Below are 14,970 nucleotides of genomic sequence, written 5' to 3' on the forward strand. Positions count from 1 at the left end.
TTACTTGATGGAAGCCTTCACGGTTTTGGATACTGCTTTCATACCTCCCCATGACCTTCTCAGAAGAACAAGGCCAGCAGCGGCTGAGGTTATTCATGAAGCCCCACCTCCTCAACCTTTCCCCTCGTCTGAGGTGTGGTGACCCTCAGGTTAAATCACCACCAGTCAGCTCTTCTCCCTCAACGGGGAAAGCAGCCTATTGTCACCTGGGACTATAGTGACTTTACCTTTACTTTACCTTTACTTTACTTTACCTGACCTTCTCTGATCTCAGAAGAGCAACCCTGTTTTCTATAATATTTCCACCTTACTGAAAATCTTCACCTGTGGTCGCATTCCAGTAAATCTCCCCTGCACCCCATCAAAGCCCCATTATCCCTACAGTGTAGTGCTCAGAATTCAACAATGGCCAGAATTCTATGGCCGTTGCGATTCACTTTTCCCGCCAGTAGGGCACCCCCGCCCACAGGTTTCGTGGCGGTGTGGGGCGGCTTCAGAGGGAAATCCCATTCACGAGCGGCGGGAATATGGAATCCAGCCGGCAGCAGATGGTGCACTGCCTAGAAACACGGGGCTGGGGATCAATATTTCACCGAGAGGCTACCCCGGGTTTTATGAAGTTTTAGCATAATGGCCACTATTCACCCTCCCCCCCTCGCCGGGTGGGAGAATCGCCGGGGCGCCGCGCAAATCGCGCCATGCCGCCCCGACCCCCGCACGCGATTCTCCCACCCCCACCGGAAACCAGCGGCGCGCGATTCGCACCGGGCCGCTCGGAGAATCGGCGAGCGCCGATTCTCCAGCCGGACGGGCCGAGCGGCAGCTACGACACGACAGGTTCCTGCCCGCGCTGTCCAACCCTGGTCGCTGCCGGCGGGAACTCTGCGGGAACGCTGGGGGGGGGGGGGGGGGGGGGCGGCCTGTGGAGGGGGGGGCTCCTTCACCGGGGTGGCCTCCGATGGGTCTGGCCCGCGATCGGATCCCACCGATCGGCAGGCCGGCCTCTCCTCCCCCGGGCCTACCCCCTTCCGCGCGCGGCCCCAGAACACCGGCTCCATGTTGGTGAGGAGCCGGCGTGCGTAAGACGTTCCCCGCGCATGCGCAGGATGGTGCGGCCCAACTGCGCATGCGCAGGATTGGGCTGCCCCCCAACTGCGCATGCACGGGTTGGCGCGGCGCTAAGGAACCGCTCCAGCGCCGTGCTGGCCCCCTATGGGGGCCAGAATAGGTCGATAGGTCGTGTCCGGGCCCTGTCTGCGCCGTCGTGAAACGTGACGGCGTTCACGACGGCGCGAACACTTGGCCTCAATATCAGAGAATCGCCCCCCATGTGTTTGCTTTTGCACCCTTTGACCCTAATATTGGCGAGGAGGGCGTGGGGTTTGGGGAGGAGACCTGGATGGAAAAAGCAGAAATATGGGTATCCAAGACAACCTGCAGGTATTAAAACAAAACAGAAAATGCTGGAAAAACTCAACAGGCCCGGCAGCACCTGTGGCAAACAAAGGGTCAGCAGGATGGTCCAGTCTAGGAGAGGCCCATAGTGGCCACTAAGTGGTGTACTCCTGCCCCTAATTCATATGTTCATATTGATTGGCCTCTGAAGGGGCTCAATTGGCCCCGAGGGCAGGCTGACTGCCCAACACCTACCTCATCACTGCAACAATTCCGGCACAGACAATATACAATACCCGCTGCCAACATCCCACTCGATATCCCCCACCCACCGACTGCTAGTCCACTCCCGGGATGGCGGGGCGGGGTGGGGGGGGGGGTTGCGGAATTCTATCCTCAAAATCGAAAATCCACAAAATGAATCAATAGTTTCAACAAAAAGTATTCTTGCAAGTATTTTTTATTACTTTGTGGCAGTCCTCAAAACCTATTTGCAAACGAGAATAAGATTGTGCTGTGTTTTTATCCTGGCTGTTCTTTGCTTACCCCTTGCTGTGTCGAACATTCGGTGACCTTCAATCCATTAGCAACCACTATGCTGTTATTACACAGAGAACAGATTTGAAAAACCAACCTCAAAATTCATTCTTGATTGTCTCAGACTTCAGTCATTTCTCTTCCTGTTAGACTGCCAAACAGACGAGCGGCATTGCTGTGATTTGGTGTCATTAAGATTTACGTATTTCTTTGAATATGGAGGCTCTGATTAGACAATCCATATCAAATTACATTAACCATTCTTTACAGGGCTGAGATTAGTCAGTTCACTTCAAACTGACTGAAACTTGTGTACAATCTCCAGTAGCTTATTCGCAAAGAGCCGGGACACATGTTGCACATCCAGATCAAGCGGCCTTTACCTCTTGGTTTCAAAGTGACACTGACATCTTAGGAGCTCAATTCTTTACTGGTGGGTAACAAACAAACACCTCATGATAACCACTGACTTGCACATTTGGCTACTTTTAATTAATTTGGATGGATGTCCCTGCTTTTACTGTAGTTGTACTGTCGGCGATGAGAATGATGCTGTTGCTGTATCCCCAGGAGCAGTTCGGCATCTTTCCTGAGCCACAAAGGAAGCCACACAACCTACTCCTGGTTACTCAGGTAATGCAAACACCACAAGGCGTGTGAGAACTTCTTCGGGGTAAGTCACTATTCCTCCACTCTGCGCCCTTCTCATAAAAATAAAGAAACAAACCACTTTGTCGGGAACCGTCACGATAAAAGAATCCGACTGTCCCGAGGTTTAAGGATGTTGGAACGTCACTGAGTTGCTGCTCCAGATCTGGCACACAGATGTTAAAAGTCTCCATTGGGCCATTTACGCCTAAATAGTTTGTGAATGGTCTCTCGTCAGCCACTGGTGGATTCAGCTTTCACCACTATGTTCATTGATGGTGGGTTACAGTTCATTCAGGGAGTTCAGGTTGCCGTGGCAACCCACACTTTTATATGCATGTTGTAGTCTGGAGCCATGGACAGTGATGGAAGAGGCTCCAACGTTCTCTCCATCACATGGGACTTGTCCCACTCTTACCGCCTGCCACTGGTGTATCTGTAAGTTGACCGTCCACCTGTTGGCCAGGTTATGAGAGCACCTTCCTTTGGGTGTCAAAGTGGGACTTGACCCCAAAGCTTCTGAGTTCGAGGTAGAGACACTACCCACTACCGCTCCACAAGACCTCCACTAAATTCTTTCCGGATATATATTTTATTATTCCAAACTTTGTTTTCTGGTATTGGAATTTGATGCAGCCAATGAATTCAAGCTTTTAATGACAAAGATGACAACAGCATCTGAAACGAGAAATGAAACATTGAAGACTTTCCGTTCCGTTCACCCAGCCGCCTGTTTCCCGGCGGCAGGAGGCAGCGGGCCATTCGCTGGTGGCGGGGTTCGCTGCTCCTGCCGCTGTCACTGGGAATTCCCACCGAAGCCATCCCACGCCGCCCGGCAACCCGCGGACGGGTGTGTGCTGCTCATTGAACATATTCAAGGCTGAGCTAGACAGACTTTTGGCCGACGAGGAAAGTCGAGGGTTATGCGGGTGGTGGGGGTGGGGGCGGCAGGAACGTTGAGTTAAGACCACAACGAGATCAGCCGTGAACTTGTTAAATGGCAGAGCAGGCTGAAGGGGCCGAATGGCCTACTCCTGCTCCTATGTTATTCTGATCATCATCCCATCGAGAAAAGTCCTATCAGTGAGGTTAAAGTTAACAAGTCCAGGATTCCCTGTTTCTGATCCATTTCCCACTTTAAATATAGACACCGCTTGGTTCTTTCTTCATTTCTGTCCAGAAATGATGAGTTTGCTTGTTATTTTCAATCAGGCAAAGGATCCAAGGCTTGAATTGCAATATTTTGCGGACAGGGCTATTTTCAACAATACCTTTGGCATCTGGATGACGTCCGGTGACTGGCGGCCATGAGCTGAGCGGTCATACGAAAAGGGCTGTTTCTTTAGAACTTCTTACCAGGCCTTTTTAACCTGTCAAACGGATACAAAAGCACCACAAAGTCCCCCAGCTTCACCCCCTCCCCCCCCAACGAAAACCCAACTGAGCGGTGTTTTGTTATACTCTTGACGTAGCATAAGCTGCTTCCTTGATGTGCACTCTGACAAAGGAAGGTTCAGACTTGAAGCTAGCTTTAACATGTTTATTAAACTATTAACAATTCGCCTACTTGGATTCGACGCTACGGTTAATCCTGCTATAGCTACTCAGACTGACAAACCAGTCTGCTACAATCCACGTGGTGGGTGTGACGTGTTTCAAATCAACCCAGTGTACTCACTGAGAGTCTCCACTGGAAAGAGACTGAGCATGTGTGATGTATCCTTTTATATGGGCTGGTGTAATGCCCTCCTGTGGTAGTGTCACCTCTGTGTGTATCGTGACTACCCATTGGTCGTGTCCTATCTTACTGACCTATTGGTTGACTGTCTGTGTGTTCTGTCTCTGGTGTTCCCTCTAGTGTCTAGTTGGGTGTAATGTATGCACATTAACCCTTTGTGTACTTACAGTGATGTATATCACCACATCCCCCCTTTTTTTGTGTTACATATTTTCTGTACAGTGTTAACGGAAATTGAATAAACTAGGTAGATGAGTGATACTCTGTACAAGTTATGATAACAGTGATCATTAAACAATAAGTCCAAATCATATGCATGAGTCCAAAGTTCATTAATTATTATGGTCGAGTGGCTTTCTTGTTTAGTTGGTGAGTTGGTGATGTTGATGGTGACATTGCATTGTAAACGCCATCAGTGTCCCTGTGCTGAAGGAACCAAGAAGTGGTCAAATCACTTCGTTGTCAGATTTGGAGTCTTTTTTTTTTCTTTCGATGCTTGTGGCAGCTGTCCGGAAAACCAGGTTGCCTGTTGGTCGTGCAGCAAACATGAATTGGTAAGATGCATCGTCCTGCCATGGCATGTCATTGCACTGAGCTGAGCAGTAACAGTGTCCCTCATTTGCAGAGTTGTACCATGTCGTACCAGTACTGGAAAGAGACTGAGCATGTGTGATGTGTCCTTTTATATGGGTTGGTGTAATGCCCTCCTGTGGTCGTGTCACCTCTGTGTGTATCGTGAATGTCCATTGGTCATGTCCTATCTAACTGATCTATTGGTTGACTGTGTGTCATGTCTCTGGTGTTCCCTCTAGTGTCTAGCTAGGTGTAGTGTATGTACATTAACCCTTTGTGTACTTACAGTGATGTATATCACCACAAGCGGAATGCCACTGAACCAACTGCAGAGCCGAAAATACAGCAAAGTCGGGAAAGAAAGAATCCAACCTCAGAACGAGAGGAAATGTGGGGGGAAACAGTGCGGTGCATGGCGGACTGAGCAAGGTCTCCAACACAGCCGGCCCTTCTGTCCATGGAACAAATGATGGAGCTTCTCTCCACAGAGCTCCAGAAACACAGAGACTCAATATAAGTGGACCTGATGTCGGCCTTGATAAGGAACCGCTCTGGCCCCCATAAAGGAGGCAATAGGCAGAGCGGAGCGTAGACTGGAGACTCAGGAAGCGGCGGTGCTGGACCGGGACAAAGGGGCCACCAACCAGGGCAAGCCTCGTTCAAAGCCGAGGTGGCCCGGTTGGCAACTACCCAGAAAGCGCTCAAGGGAAAAAGTTGACGATCAGGAGAACAGATCCCGTTGACAGAACCTGAGAATTATTGGACTACCGGAGGGAGCAGGAACCCGACAGAATATGTCACAAGAATGCTCGGGAAACTGAACGGGCGGAAGGCTTCACCAAACCCCCAGAGGTGAGCCAGACCCACCGGTTGCTCCGATGAAATCCCAAGTAAGGAAATCCACCATAGACGATGGTGTTTCAGGACATAAGTTTCAGGACAAAAGAACGTGTGCTTAACCGGACAAGGAGCACCTGGTCATGTAGGTGGGATTATCGCACAACGTGCATCTACCAGGACATTGGAGCCGGCCTGGCCAAGCACAGAGCAGAATTTACCGGGGTCAAAGTGGCATTATTTAAAAGTAAGGTGCGGTTTAACATGCTGTACCGGCGAGACATTCAATAGAAAAGAATATTATTTTAACAGGCCGGAAGATGCAAACAAGTTCATCCGAAAGAATGGACTTGGAAAACAGCAAGCAATAAGAGACAATCAGGAACTCTTAATTGTCATGATATAGATCAACGGACCAATCAACACACACACAACACAACATCCAGCCAATCACAGGCAAGAGCATACACCCTACAAAACAGGGAACACGACACTTCCCACTCATTCCAGCAGGAGACAGCTCAGGGTACAGAGCTCACAGCAAGCCACTCAGACATCCACCATGTGCTGAGTGCCACTCCAAGATAGTGTTAGGGATAGGTCCACAGATTCAAGGGTTATGATCGAACCTCAGTAACCAGTTCACCATTGTAAATATATGTTAGTAATAAAACTGAGTTGTACCATTCACAACCGTGTTGGTTCGTCTGTGTAGCAGAGTACCCAATACATCATAGTACCAGGATTTGAACCTGGTAACTGTGGGACCTACTTACGAATCCTCAGGCATCTGCCATCCTGCGCCATGGACACCGTCAGCACGCCGCAGCCGCTACAAGTCGCTGGAAACCTCGGCGTCAATTGGAAGCTGTTCAAACAGCACTTCCAGCTCTTCCTGGAAGCCAACGAAAAGGAGAGTACTTCGGACACCAGAAAAATCGTCCTCCTCCTCTCCACGGCAGGTCAACACTCCATCCATGTCTACAACTCCCTGGTGTTCGCAGAAGGTGAGGACAAGACCATGTACAAGACGGTCCTCCTCAAACTCGACCAACACTTCAGCGTCGAGGTAAACGAGAGTTTCGAGAGTTATCTCTTCCAGCAGCACCTGCAGGGTAAGGATGAGCCCTTTCAATCTTTCCTTACACACCTCCGTATCCTCGCGCAGTCCTGCGGTTATGACACCACCTCCGATTCAATGATTCGGGACCAGATTGTTTTTGGGGTCACCTCGGGTACCCTACGCCAGCAGCTCCTCAATATTAAAGGCCTCACCCTAGCCTCCGCAATCGAAGCCTGTGTCCTGCATGAAAACGCGACCAGCCGCTACTCCCAATTTCAAGCGGGTGAATCGGCACGGCAGGGGTCCTACGCGGCCGGATGGGCGAGGCAGGCGTCCTACGAGGCCGAACGGGTCCAGGCGATCGAGTTCCTCCCGGCCCGCGGCCCGGACGAGGGCGGCCATTTTGTGCGCTTTCCGAGGCCTCACGCGTTTGTGCGCGCCAAAAAAGACGTCGACACAGAGGGACATGATGCGCGGGCAGGCGCGCTCGACGCAAGACTGAACTGCGCGTACGCGGTGGCGCAACGAACGCCATGACGTCACGACGTGCGGCAACTGCGGAGCCGCACATTTAAAGCGGCAATGTCCGGCAAGAAACCAACAATGCCTCCGCTGTGGCAAGGTGGGCCACTACGCTGCCTGCTGTCGAGCAGCTCAACCTGCCAATGTTCCCCAATTCCGACAACCTCGCAGGGACGTGCAGACCATTCAGCCTCCTTACTACAAGTCGTGCCCAGACGATATCCAGACCAGTGACACAGACGACCAGGATGCCTTCCGTGTTGCGGTCATTGATGGGAACCGGATGTCTCCAGCCAGGACCCACCAGCCGATGCCAGTGAACACTGTCAATCCGGGTGATGAATGGTGTGCCACCCTAACGGTCAACCGATCACCGATAACATTCCGTCTGGACACTGGCGCCTCCGCCAACCTCATAGCATGGTCAGTCTTCTACGCCATGAAGGTCAGACCACCAATTCGGCCATCCTGTTGCAAGATGGTCAACTACAATGGAAACGTTATCTGGGCCATGGGATCCTGCCAGCTCTAGGTGACACACAATACATACACGGCCGCACTCTCATTCAAAATAGTCGGATCATCAAAGGACTCCCTGTTAGGTGCACAGGCATGCAAGGTTCTCCACCTCGTGCAGCGGGTCCACGCTCTGTCTCCAGAAGGCACATCGGACTTCCCGGATGCAGAATTTAGGGCACAGCTTCAATCGCTCCTCGCCCACAACCAGGAGGCATTCAAGGGCATGGGCACACTGCCCTACACCTACATAATACGGCTCAAACCGGACGCCACCCCGGTCATTCACGCACCTCGCAGGGTCCCAGCGCCACTCAAAGACCGCCTCAAGCAGCAGCTGCAGGATCTCCAGGACCAAGGGGTGCTATCCCGGGTCACGGAGCCCACGCCATGGGTCAGCTCCATGGTATGTGTTAAGAAGCCCTCCGGCGAGCTGCGATCTGCATTGATCCAAAAGACCTCAACAACAACATAATGAGGGGACACTACCCCATACCCAAACGGGAAGAGATCACGAGCGAAATGGCCCGGGCTAAAATCTTTACAAAACTGAATGCCCCGAAGGCATTTTGGCAAATCCAACTGGATCAGTCCAGCCGAAAGCTGTGCACCTTCACTACCCCTTTCGGCAGGTTCTGCTATAACAGGATGCCATTTGGCATTATCTCGGCATCCGAGGTATTTCACAGAATCATGGAACAGATGATGGAGGGCATCGAAGGGGTGCGCGTCTACGTGGACGACGTCATCACCTGGTCCACCACACCACAGGAGCACATCAATTGTCTCCAGCGCGTCTTTGCGCGGATACAGGAAAACGGCCTACGCCTCAAACGAGCCAAGTGTTCTTTCGGCCAAACCGAGCTGAAGTTTCTGGGGGACCACATATCCCGGTCAGGGGTCCGTCCGGATGCAGACAAGGTGAGCGCCATTACAGCCATGCCGCAGCCGGCAGACAAGAAAGCAGCGCTACGCTTCCTAGGCATGGTCAACTTCCTGGGGAAGTTCATTCCCAACCTTCCCTCCCACACAACGGCTCTGCGCCACCTAGTGAAGAAGACCATGGAGTTCCAGTGGCCGCCCGCACACCAGAAGGAATGGGAGGAGCTCAAAATTAAGCTCACCACAGCCCCGGTATTGGCGTTTTTCGACACATCTCGTGACACTAAAATTTCGACTGATGCCAGCCAGTCCGGCATTGGGGCAGTACTCCTACAGCGGGATGACACTGCGTCATGGGCCCCGGTCGCCTATGCCTCGCGGGCCATGACCCCCACAGAACAGTGCTACGCGCAGATCGAAAAGGAGTGCCTGGGTTTGCTAACCGGAATAGACAAGTTCCATGACGACGTGTATGGTCTCCCCCAGTTTATCGTTGAGACTGACCATCGCCCCCTGGTCAGCATCATACATAAGGACCTGAATGAGATGACCCCTCGCCTCCAGCGCATCCTACTTAAACTCAGGAGGTATGACTTCCAACTAGTCTACATCCCGGGAAAGGACCTTATCATTGCGGATGCCATATCTAGAGCAGTGAGCACACCGCCCGACTCGGAGGGGTTCGTCTGTCAGGTCGAAGCGCAGGTGGCCTTCACATCAGCAAATCTGCCAGCTGACGACTCCAGTCTGGCCCGTATTCGCCAGGAAACTGCGGCTGACCCCCTTCTACAACGGGTGATGCGCCACATGACGAGAGGGTGGCTCAAAGGGCAGTGCCCGCAGTTCTACAATGTCTGAGACACCTTGGCCGGCATTGATGGTGTCCTCCTAAAGCTGGACCGGATTGTGATTCCGCACAGCATGCACAAGCTGGTCCTCGACCAACTACACAAAGGCCATCTGGGGGTCGAGAAGTGCAGACGGGGGCCCGAGAGGCGGTATACTGGCCGGGCATCAGTGATGACATTGCCAATATGGTGCTCAACTGCCCCACCTGCCAAAGGTTTCAGCCGGCGCAACCTCCTGAGACGCTTCAGCCCCATGAGCTGGTGACGTCCCCCTGGGCGAAGGTGGGTGTGGACCTTTTCCACGCGCTCGGCAGGGACTATGTAATCGTCATTGATTACTTTTCAAACTATCCAGAGGTCATACGCCTGCACAATTTGACATCGTCCGCTGTCATAAGGGCCTGCAAAGACACCTTCGCTCGCCACGGCATTCCGATTACTATCATGTCGGACAATGGGCCCTGTTTTGCCAGCCAGGAATGGTCGTCCTTTGCTGCCTCGTATGGCTTCACACATGTAACGTCCAGCCCGCTGCATCCCCAGTCCAATGGAAAGGAGGAGAAGGGCGTTCACATCGTCAAGCGGCTCCTCTGCAAGGCTGCTGCTGCCGGATCAGATTTCTGCCTAGCCCTGCTGGCCTATCGCTCGGCCCCACTAGCCACTGGCCTCTCACCAGCCTAGCTGTTGATGGGTCGCGCCCTCAGGACCACTGTGCCATCCATTCTGGTCCCCACAACCAACCATGCTGCAGTACTACATAGAATGCAACAGCAGCGCGTTCGCCAGAAGGTGGCATATGACACACGGGCAATTGATCTTCCCACCCTGGCGCCTGTAGATGATGTCCGCATCCACCTACCAGAAGGTGGCTGGTCAGCACCTGCCAAAGTTCTTCGACGTGTGGCTCCCTGCTCGTTCCTGGTTCGCATGCCTGATGGATCCATTCGTACGTGCAATCGCCGGGCTCTTCGCCTACTTCCACGCTCACTATGGAAACTTACACCGGTACCACACCCTACTTTTGTTCCTGATGTCGACTTCGTGGAGCTTCCTTCCACCATGCCCGTTCCGTCATCACCCGTGGCCAGGCCCATTCCTCAGCCGGTGGATCCTGACCCACCCTTGAGGCGGTCAACCCGAATTTGTCGCCCACCTACTAGACTGGACTTATGAGCCTGTTTGTAAATTGAACTCATAATACCACTGTGTTAATATGTTTCTGTTCTTCCTTGTCGTTACAGGAGTTTGTTTTGTCATTCAACATTTCCCCGTCGTTTGTTTGTGGTACAACCTCGTTGCTATGTCGCACCCGACATCGCCCCTTGTATATAGTTTAGCCTCATGTACATGCTGTAGTTATTGCACACACACACATTCAGCTGCACTCAGTACACATCTCTATTTATAACCACATAGGCACATGTTCTTGTAAAAAAGGGGGATGTCATGATATTCAGGTAAACATCATGGTGCAAACATACATACATACTGATGGACAGATCAACGGACCAATCAACACACACACAACACCACAGACAATCACAGGCAAGAGCATACACACTACAAAACAGGGAACACAACACTTCCCGCTCACTCCAGCAGGAGACAGCTCAGGGCACAGAGCTCACAGCAAGCTACTCAGACATCCACCATGTGCTGAGTGCCACTCCAAGATAGTATTAGGAATAGGTCCACAGATTCTAGGGTTATGATCGAACCTCAGTAACCAGTTTACCACTGTAAATAGATGTTAGTAATAAAACTGAGTTGTACCATTCGCAACCGTGTTGGTTCGTCTGTGTAGCAGAGCACCCAACACATCATAATGTCAGCTTTCCTTTAGTTTTTTAAATCTACACATTCTAAGGTGGAGGGGAAAGAAGGCAACTGTAGTTAGAGACGAGAAGAGAGGTTGGGGGGGGGGAGACCAAACTGTATGCCTCAAATTTCTGTACATGTTTCCTGTGTTTTCTCATCTTTTCATTTTTGTTATAAATACAAATGAAAATCAAAATTAAAAACTTTTTGCGTCTGGAGGGGATGGGAGACTTTGAAACTCAACTGTTAGACATGATTGTGTTAAATTTCCTTGTAGCACATTTTTAAATATATGAATGGATTGACATTCCAATCTCATAATATTGCATGCACTGTGATACAATTTTCTCAGAGAGCTTAAGACATAAAGGTCAGGTCAGAGAAGGGTGTAGATAAATGTATTTTTCATAAAATATGGATCGTATGTAAACATCTTATCGCACTTCATGTGGTGGTTGGGCAAAATAATTTTACCCTAATTTAACATTTCAATACATACACCAATCAATCTCATCCCGTGAATGTATGCGAGTATGCTTGATAAATATTTCCCACCAATCTTTAGTGATGTATATTGCAATATCCAACTGCATAGCGTCCTTATCCTTGGCCAGTGGAGGTTGTTTGGGGACCAGACTGGTAGCCAGAAATACACATACAGTGACTCAATTTTGGATAAGTGCGAAGAGCGTGCAATGGAAGTATACAGAGCAGGCACACCGTGTAACGTTCATTTGACACCATTGTGCAATTTTCAACCACAATGGTCCTGTTTATGCTCTTTCTTAGCCTCACATTGTTGATGCTTTCAGAAGCCGGAAGGACACTCCCACCAGTGCTATTTAAAGGGATCATCAAATTATTTGCTGATTGATTTCATTGCTGAGTCAATAAAAGTGTTTGGGGCATTGCATTGCTGCTTCAAGTTGGTGGAGTCTCCTGGGAGTGTTGTGGCACACGATGAAGGCCTTAGTTCTCACTTCAAGGGCTCCCAGTCCTACATACAGTCGTTTCCAACTCCCTTGGCCTGCAGCATGACGGGGAGAATGAGCAGGACAAGCTGCTTGAAGAGGGAGGAGATGGAGGGAAGAAGGGTTCTGAGCAGGAGGCCATATCCATTCAGGAGCCCAATTTTCCCACCTCCATCTCAGTGAAGGGCAATGTGGATGATTGACTATTTTATCGAGGAGGTGCTAACTGGCTTTCAGCTTCAGAGCAGGGCGAGGACAGCATTGCCAGTCGCTGTGAATGTGACCATAGCTGTGAAGTTTCCACCTCAGCCTCCTTCTAGGCTCAAAAAGGTGACATGCCCAAAATCTCATTGAATTAAGGAGTATCTGAGGCTTGTGGTAACTTTGCTAGAACCTGGCATTTGAAGCTGCATTCACTCACTGTCATGATATACGTCAGCATATCATCGTGCAATCACACACACACTGACACACTGATGGCCATACAGTAGGACCAACCAGCATACACAACATCACAGCCAATCGCCAGTGAGAGCACATGCACTATAAAGACAGGGGACACCAGAGTTCCCGCTCGCTTCTAGCAGCAGCCAGCTCAGAGCACAGAGCTCACAGCCTGCCTCTCAGACATTCACCTTGTGCTGAATGCCTCACCTAGATAGTGATAGGACAGGGTCCACAGATAAGCTGGTAATGCACGTACCCAAGTTTACAATATGTTATTACAGTTGAGTTGTTAATAAAATAGAGTTACACCATCTCCAGCAGTGTTGACCTGTTTGTAGACCAGAACACCCAACACAACACTCACTTCGGCAATTTGTGCAATATCACTGGGCTTCCTAAAACAATGCATCCACAGGCCTTGGCTATATGCAGCTACTGGCTTTGCATTACCTGTTTGGAGGGCTTCTTGACCTCCTGTGGATAGTAGACTTCTCTCCTCATATCCAACAAAGCATGCAGGATTATAATGCCTCCCCCCCCCCCCAACTATTTTGATAAATGGGGCAAATGTATTTTGATCAGGGACTGGACAGAAAAATGTAAAAATACAAGATGCAGCATTTCATGGAAGTCAACGCCATGCAGCCCATTTCCCAGTTACGAAGACCGCAAGCAATGATTAACAACCTTGAGTCTTGCCCTCAATTCAGCTCATGAAGGAATTACATTCCCTTAGCGGGTACACCTGAAAACTGGTCGTCATTTGCCAAGAATAGAAAAGAGATGAGCTTAAAGGTTTGTTGTAATGCCCAGTCTTAAAAATGTACAAAAGTCATTCCTATGAATTGTAACTCCAAACTATTGTATGATTACAAATCACAGCACAATGCTTTCAATATGAAAAGAATTGTAGTTCTGAGTGAACTACAGAGTGAAAGGTATTGTTAAAGGAACGGAGGTCAGTGAAGAGCAAGCTATCTAAAATAGATAACTCTGCTGTGCTAGGATAAACAGAAGCAAAAAGACTATTTGATTTTTAAAAACTATATTATTATACTGCATTGTGGCTTTATAAATTAAGCTGGGTTTTTGATTAGAATCTGTCAGATTTGACTCAAAATGGCCAGTATTTTATTTTAAAAATGTATCCAAAATAATTTCATGTGATGAGGTAGATAATAGTTATAGATAATAGCCGTAAAGTACTTTGGGTAGTTAACATAATTGGTAATTTTCAAATATTTTTATGATCCCCGTAGAGACCAATAACTGAGTGATTTGAATTCCCAGTGACCGACTCAAAGGAATAACACGACAAGATTTCAGGTTTTAAGACTTTTCAATGAACAAGAAAACTAAAATTAACACCCAATGAATATTACTTGGTTACTACAGTTAATACTCGAAACTAAAAAACAGATATTCCTTATCAGCTTCTTAACATGACCGATAGATAACCCGTCGCCACGATTATACATTACACCGGACTCTGAGTGGGAAAGGTAGCCTGGTTTTTAAAGTCCCAAATTCCTCCTGGTGATTCCACAGCTCTCCTCTCCATGCCCAGTCATCCAGAGTCCTTTCTAAGCTACCATCACTCGATCGAGCATACCCGAATGGACTTTCAGCAGAAAGGCAATGCCTGGTGATCTTTTGGCCTTTAAATCTCCACAAGGTCCATCTTGCTCTCACGGCAATAGCTTTCCTGCATTTTCGCCCAGCGGCTGTTACTGTCCCGAATTCACTTCCTCTGTCTCCGACTCTGACTGACTGAGAGTCTGTAAGTCAGCACAAAGTAAGACCAGCCGTTTCTGATTTAGTTTTGAGATGTGAAAGCTGCCACATGAGTTTCAAAAGGGCTCCATTTGGGCACCCTGCCTCCATGGCAACTCTTTCCCTTCAGCTTGTCACCATGCAGAAATAGTAGTGTGATAAATGCAGGAATTTCAGACATATTGCATTATATGTATTTGGTGCAGTGAGGGTTAAAGGCCTAGGTTGGTGTGTGTATACATGTGCTGCAGTGATGTTTTTTTAAAAATCCTGGTTTAAAAGGCATACATTTTGGCTACAGAGGTGCAACTAAAGCGTCATAAAAATGAGATCATTATTCATTCCAGCCATGGATATTATTTGTCTGAAGTTGGACTAATGGAAATTTCTTTATCTCAGTAT

This window comes from Scyliorhinus torazame, chromosome 10 (assembly GCF_047496885.1).
Source record: "Scyliorhinus torazame isolate Kashiwa2021f chromosome 10, sScyTor2.1, whole genome shotgun sequence".
Taxonomy (NCBI): domain Eukaryota; kingdom Metazoa; phylum Chordata; class Chondrichthyes; order Carcharhiniformes; family Scyliorhinidae; genus Scyliorhinus; species Scyliorhinus torazame.